Genomic DNA, 7,116 nt, shown 5'->3' on the forward strand with positions numbered 1-7,116 from the left:
AAGCATAGAGAGTATACATTGGAAATAATGTTCTAATCAGCACGTCAGTGCCCCGCACTATATATACGGTGTTCCAACTGGACCTAACTCCTCACCGCAGAGAAGGTGCACACTGTGACTAACTCCACCAGCACTGGCTGTAAAGTTACAACGCAGTCACCATTAGGGCTACAATTACCTATAAAAGGAAGAAACCCTACACGCGTGTCAATGGACGCTAACCTTGCCAAGACGCCCTTCCTATTCCTGAACTCGCCAATGAAATAGAAGGGCTACTCAGAACTCAACCCAGCCGACAGGGGTCAGCAGCTCCTAGACCCACCTCCACCAGACTCATCTCCAGAAAGCGGGCTAGCACACTCAGGACGTGCTTTCTGGCTGGAAGAGGTGGGTATCTACCCGGGGAAAACCCGCAGCTGCCAACAGCGGTGCGCCGCGGCCCCGAGCCTCCCCCCTGGCGTCCAGAGCGGCTGGCCCCGAGGGGCCAGGACCCTCCACTTGCAGTCGCGCTGCTCTCGGTCACCAGCGTCGGGGGCCGCCGCCCGACCAGCGTCCTTAACGGAAGGAGGCGCGGGTGGCAGCGGCGCATCAGTGCCTCGGGGGGTGACCTGGGAGTGGGCGGGCGGAGGAAGAAACCACCGCCCACACTACAAACTGACACCTCTGCGGCTCCGCGCTGGGGCAAGCCGGGCGGCGAGAGGCGCCCCACTGCGTGCAGGGGTGCTGACAGCCGGCCCCGCGGGGAAGCCAAGTCCCCGGCGGCCGCGCGAGCCGGGCCGCAGGTTGCCGCGCAGCGAGCGGGGGAGGGCGGGAGCGGAGGCCGGGAGCGCAGGCCGGGCGGCGGCCAGGCCGCGGGCAGCGGGCGTGTGCCGGGCGAGGCTGGGCGGCGCCGGGAGGGACCGGCGAGCGGGGAGGGGCGGAGGCGGGGGGAGGGGGGAGGAGGAAGAGCGAAGGGCCCTGGCGGGGCTCCCGGCGCCCAGCCGCCCGGGCCCGGGCCCTCAAGCCACCGCCCCCGGGCCCTGCGCTGACGCTGGACGGTCCCCGCCTCCAAACCCCCCGCCCCGGCCAGAGAATAACTTACCTGTTTGCCGACGGAATCGCTCCTGCTCGCCCCTCTGACTGACTCCTCCGGCTCACCGTCTTCCCTCTGGGAGGAAGGGGCGGGACTTCCTGTCTCTCCTTTGAGCGACTTCCGGCAGTTCCCAGGTCGACTCCGTGGTGGACCGAGCGCCGGACACCACGGCCAAAAAATAGAACCCTGGAACCGGCTTAGCGAAACCCACATCGGGTTCCCTGTTTCTGCCCCGAGTGGCCGGCCGACCCACGTGCCGCCTTGTTTTCGGTCCCTCAGCTCTTGCCGGAAGCCACGCAGATAAAACCGGAAGTCCCTCCCCTCCTCCGGAGAGGAAAACGGAAGGCTGAAGGAGTCCCATCTAAACAAGGGCAGCTGCGTGTCAGGGTGGGGAGCCCGCTGCGTCTGTCCAGGAGGGCACCCTGGGATTTCCAGAGGGTCTCCGAGCGGGGCCCTCCTGGCCGGCCGTGCCTCCTCCCTACCCCAGCCGTCCCCACTCCGCGCCCTCGCCCTCTAGCCATGACGGGCCCCGAGGACGGCGCGGGGGAGAAGGACGCGGCCCGGCCGCTGCGGGCCGGCCCCCGGCTGTCCTCCGCCTTGGCCGGGCCCGGCGGGCGCGCGGCGCCTCAGCGGCCCTCTTCGCCGGGGCGAGGGTTTTGTGCTGTGCTGGGCGCGTGCGCAGCTCCAGCTTGTGAAGAAAACTCGGGTGACTCCAGAGGGCGATCCTCGGAGTCGCAGGCCCCCGGAAGCCAAGAGCGGAATTCCGACGCTAACGAGGAGGCAAGACGCTGAATGTGGTGGCTCGCCAGCTTGGCAGGAAAAGCGGAGAAGTGCTTGGTGTTTAAGACATTCCCGCACGGGCTGCGTTTAGGCACGTGAAAGGCACAGCGTAAAGACTGTGAGAAAGCACGACCTGCACGCAGTAGTGCCAGCCCCCTCCCGCCCCTGAGCAGGAGCGTACGTAGACCTCCACTTAGAACCCCTGCTTTGGAAACTCGCGTCTGGCGAGGAAGGCCGCGGCGTGCAAAGTGCAATGGCAGAGACACTATGAGGCGATGGGCTGGGGTCCCCTCTTGGGGTCAGATTGTGAAGATACTGTTTGCTAGGGACACCTGCTAGGTAATTTGTATTTAGAAAGATAATTTTAAGCAAATGGGATTTTAAAATTAGGGATTTATGATGACGGTGGTAGGCTTTCTAAACCAAATCATCTCTCAGTTCAAGTCCAGCTCGATTCTATTTTAAAAATGTAAATATTCAGGTAATAACATTTTTTAATATTTTCTACAGGGGCGCCTGGGTGGCTGAGGTCATGATCTCAGGTCCTGGGATGGAACCTGGCATGGGCTCCCTCTGCTCCTCCCCGCCGCTTGTGTGCGCTGGCTCTCAAATCAGTAGATAATACACACACACACGTACATGAGTAATTTTCGTAGTTGTTATCTCGTCAAACTCCCATTGTAATCCACACGAGTTCTCCTGTCTGCCTTCACTGTGGCATACTGCGGGTTAGAAGAGTCAGCCATTCCAAGATCACACAGCTAGTAAAGGTGGCCTTCAGCTTTGGACTCCAGAGTCGGCCTTTTCCAGTCTGCCATGCTGACTCAGTTGAGTAATAGTGAATTAAAAGTTCTAGGGAAATGCATGGAAAACAATTTCCGTAGAACAGGCAACTAGCCTGTCAATGTTATGTTTATACCATTAACGAACATTTACTCGGTGAAAACATTACTGGTAAAAGATAATAAACTAGATTCTTCCTCCAAAGAGTTCACTTGAAAATTACTTAGAATTTACTTGAAAATGTAGTACTTACATTCATAATGTCTGTTTTGATACTGTTAGTCTTATATGACATGCTGGTACCTCTCTGAACACTAATAGTAGCTAGTGCAGTTCTCCATATGGATTGCGCATCCTGTTGGTCTTTGGGTGATTGATCTACCTTTCTTACCTTGGGGGTTTAGTTCACATGTCATCTTTTTTGAGCACTGAAATAAAATTCAAGTTTATTTTTCATTTTATCATCCATTATTTTGCTGAAACAGGACTTTAAAAAAAAAAAGATTTATTTGACAGAGAGACAGCAAGAGAGGGAACACAAGCGGGTGAGCGGGAGAGGGAGAAGCAGGCTTCCCGCTGAGCAGGGAGCCCCACGCAGGGCTGGGCTTAACGACTGAGCCACCCAGGCGCCCCAAAGCAGGACCTTGACCTCCTCTTTTTGCTTTATAATGTTTTATTTGGAAATTTAAAAATACAAAATTTGCGACATCTGGGTGGCTCATTCGGTTAACCGTCTGCCTTTGGCTCAGGTCATGATCCCAGGGTCCTGGGATCAAGCCCCATGTCAGGCTCCCTGCTCACTGGGGAGCCTGCTTCTCCCTCTCTTCCCCACTTGTGTGCTCTCTCTCGCTATCTCTGCCTCTCAAATAAAAATTAATTAAATATTTAAAAAAATATTCCCAGGGCGCCTGGGTGGCTCAGTTGTTAAGCATCTGCCTTCGGCTCACATCATGATCCCAGGGTCCTGGGATCGAGCCCCACATCGGGTTCCCTGCTCCACAGGAAGCCTGCTTCTCCCTCTCTCACTCCCCGTGCTTGTGTTCCCTCTCTTGCTGTGCCTTTCTCTGTCAAATAAATAAAATCTTAAAAAAAAAAAAATTCCCGTGTTTCCTCCAACCAGATTCTATAATTACCAACATTTTACTATATTTGCTTGTTTTATGCATATTTTTTCAGAGCCATTTGAAAATAGATTGCAAACATGATGTCCTTTTACCCCTACACATGTCAATGTACATTCCTAAGAACATGTATAGGCTCTTAGCAATACAATTATCAAAATCAAGAAATTAATGCTGATACAATGCTCTTATATAATAATCAGACCTTATTCATATTTTTGCACCCATTTTTTATCTTGTTCCCTTTATTATATAATTTAAAGGATTTCCAAAAGAGATTACAGATGAACACAGAAAACAAGTAACAAAGTGGGAGACCTTAATCTCACTATATTAATAATTTCATTAAGTGTTAATTTACTACTCCATTAGAAAGAAGAGATTGCCAGAATGGATAAAAAAGAGTATCTTAGCCCCATGTGCTGCTCACAAGAGATGTTTGTTAAAAATGGTAACTTTCCATGTCTTCTGGCCTCCATTTGTTTCTGATGGAGCAGAGATCACGCAGATCTTTCCTCCCTTTCATGCTTCCCTATATGTCATTTGTCATTTTTCCCTTGCTACTTTCACATTTTTCTCTTTATTTTCAACTTTCAGTGGTTTGGTTATGATGTTGCCTCGCCATAATTTTCTTCATACTTAACCTGCTTGGTGTTTTCTGAACTTTTAACATCTGTAAGTTTATGTATTTCACCAAGTTTGGAAAATTTGGGGTTATTATTTCTCCAGATATTTTTCTTCCCCATTCTCTCTTTTTCTCCTGAACTTCAATCAAATATATATGCACCTCTTGATATTATATACAACTCACTGAGGCTTTGTCTTTTTGTTTTGTTTTCATTTTTTTTCTCTCAGACCTTCAGATTGAATAATTTCTATTGATCTATTTTCTATGTTCCCTGATTCTTGTACAGACCTGCAGTTTTAAAACATTTTTTTCATACTACCCTGACAAGGGCTGCTGCTAAGCCTGATGTGGGGGGACTGCCTACTCCCGATGTAAGTAGAGCAACATGTATGTTCCCTGATTCTTTCTTCTGTGTTATCTCATCATCTGTTAAAAGCAGCGAGTGATTTTTTTTTTATTTCACATATTGCGTCTTTTAGTTCTAAAATTTCTATTCAGTTCTGTCTTACTGTTTCTATTTCTCTTGATGAAATTTCCTATTTACTTATTGAAGGCATATTTTCTTTTATGTCTTTGAGTAAAGCTGTAATAAAGCTGCTTTGACATTTTGTCTGCTAATTCCAAAATATAAATCATTTTGGGATTAATCATTAATTTTCTCTTTTCTTGATTAGGAGTCATGTTTTCCTCTTTCTTAAATGCCTAGTAATTTTGAGTTGTGTTTTAGACATTTAAGCAACGTAGATATTATGAATTCAGTTATGTTCCTCTGAAGAGGTTGGTTGTGGTTGATAAAGATTTAACAGGCAGTTATTTGGGCTGTATTCATATTCCATACTGTATCTCTCTTGTTATGGTGGCAACTGAAATCTCATTCAGTTCCCTCAGCCTTAGCTGGGATGCTTGAATCTGCTTCACACTTGCATAGTTCAGAGGCCATATGGCAATTTAGGCAAAGTATGCAGAATTTGGTGTTTTCCCTTTGTGACTCCTCTTTCCAGAACCTCCCTCCCCTCACTTTGCACTAATGTAGTAACCCTGAGCTCTGCTCTCTGGTTTTTGTGGGGTTTTTTTAAAGATTTTATTTATTGATTTGAGAGAGTGAGTGAGAGAGAGAGCACAAGCAGGGGAGAGGGGCAGAGGAAGAGGGGGAAGCAGGCTCCCCACTGAGCAGGGAGCCTGATAGGGTGCTTGATCCCAGGACCCTGGGATCATGACCTGAGCCGAAGGCAGACGCTTAACCAACTGAGCCACCCAGGCACCCCTAAGTGGAGTTTTAAATAAAGTTTAGATGGCCTCTTTTATTTTATTATAATTATTTAAAATTTGAAAGAAAGCATTGGTCATTTTTGGTGACTAATCATTTTTGATGACTAATTTAACAGTGCCATTTAAAGTTCTAATTTCCTTTAAATTAACATGTTCTGCCATTACATTCAAATGCCTACCTACAATAACAGTCAGAATGTGCTACAAACACTTAACCACCCACACTAGAATTTTAAATCTACATTCTCTTTGAATGCTGTTTTGGTGAATTTCAATGTGGGAAGTGAGATGATTTAAAACTTCACATTTTCCATCATAGTCAGAGGCATAATTTTTCTGACATCTTTTTTCATTCTGGATAAGAAATTATACTAGCATAATGTTTTTAAATAAAATTTTTCCATGTAACGAAAACTTTTTTCTGTTCAATCTATCCAAGCTAAAAAAGTTCAGAAGCATTTATTTGCTTATCATAACTGTTAAGAAATTGTAGTCATTACACCTACCAGCTGTTCTCTTCCACATCATTCCACACCGGAATAGAAAGAATACATCACTTGGCTTCAGAAACTCTCCTGTATTTCTCTTTGTACTTCATCAATTGTTTGAGCCTTTGGACACCTGAGCAAAATATAGAATATACCCAACCCAGCCTCTGCCTCCCAGAGCTTGCTTCCGAAAAAGGAAAGTTCTTTTCAAAGTAGTAAAGAGGAAATTATTTTTTCTTAAGTGTCACAAGCTCAACAAAACAGAATGTGGATGTTACAGAGTTGGCAAGTAGAAGAACAGAAATAATATGTGCAAGGATCAGGACTGGTTTGAGTGTTACTGCTTGTCATGAAAGGCACTGGTATTAAAGGCAGATAACATGACTGTGTTAGATCTGACCATAAGTGCATTATCGCAGAAATAAATATTCCATCTTATATAATCAGGAATTCAAATCATTATTTAATTCCTTATTACATGAGCAACTAATATTAAGACTTAAAAAATCACATTAAAAAACAATAGCTAGATGATGTTGAACACATTTTAGACATTTAAAGTAGTATAGTATTGGGGCGCCTGGGTGGCTCAATCGTTAGGCGGCTGCCTTCGGCTCAGGTCATGGTCCCAGGGTCCTGGGATCGAGCCCCGCGTCGGGCTCCCTGCTCCGCGGGAAGCCTGCTTCTCCCTCTCCCACTCCCCCTGCTTGTGTTCCCTCTCTCGCTGTGTCTCTCTCTGTCAAATAAATAAATAAAATCTTTATTAAAAAAAAAGACTTGTTTCCATTTTAGATGAGTCAAGTTTCAGATAGGAAACATGAAGGAGGAGCAGGGGTCCAGTTCTTAAAAAGGGGGGCTGGATGGGGTGTGCCAGGAGTCCCAGGCATCTGGCTAACACAAAGGCTGAGAAAGGGATGTGGAGTGAGCATGTGGGGGAAGAAGAGGCCCACACCAAGTCCTCTGCGTGCCCTTGGC

General features: G+C 47.4%; 1 protein-coding gene across 1 annotated transcript in view; it reads right to left on the reverse strand.

Moving 5' to 3' along the window:
- ZNF407 (zinc finger protein 407) overlaps positions 1 to 1,145 on the reverse strand; it is a 443,038-nt gene extending 441,893 nt beyond the window's left edge. The window contains exon 1 of the mRNA XM_028102875.2: positions 1,082 to 1,145. The gene's annotated coding sequence lies outside the window, so the exon portion shown is untranslated. The remainder of the gene's footprint in view (positions 1 to 1,081) is intronic.
- Between the last annotated feature and the right edge of the window lie 5,971 nt (positions 1,146 to 7,116).

This window comes from Eumetopias jubatus, unplaced genomic scaffold (genome assembly GCF_037043125.1).
Source record: "Eumetopias jubatus isolate StellerSeaLion01/CBP00866 unplaced genomic scaffold, mEumJub1_p1.0 scaffold_16, whole genome shotgun sequence".
In the NCBI taxonomy this organism is placed as follows: Eukaryota; Metazoa; Chordata; class Mammalia; order Carnivora; family Otariidae; genus Eumetopias; species Eumetopias jubatus.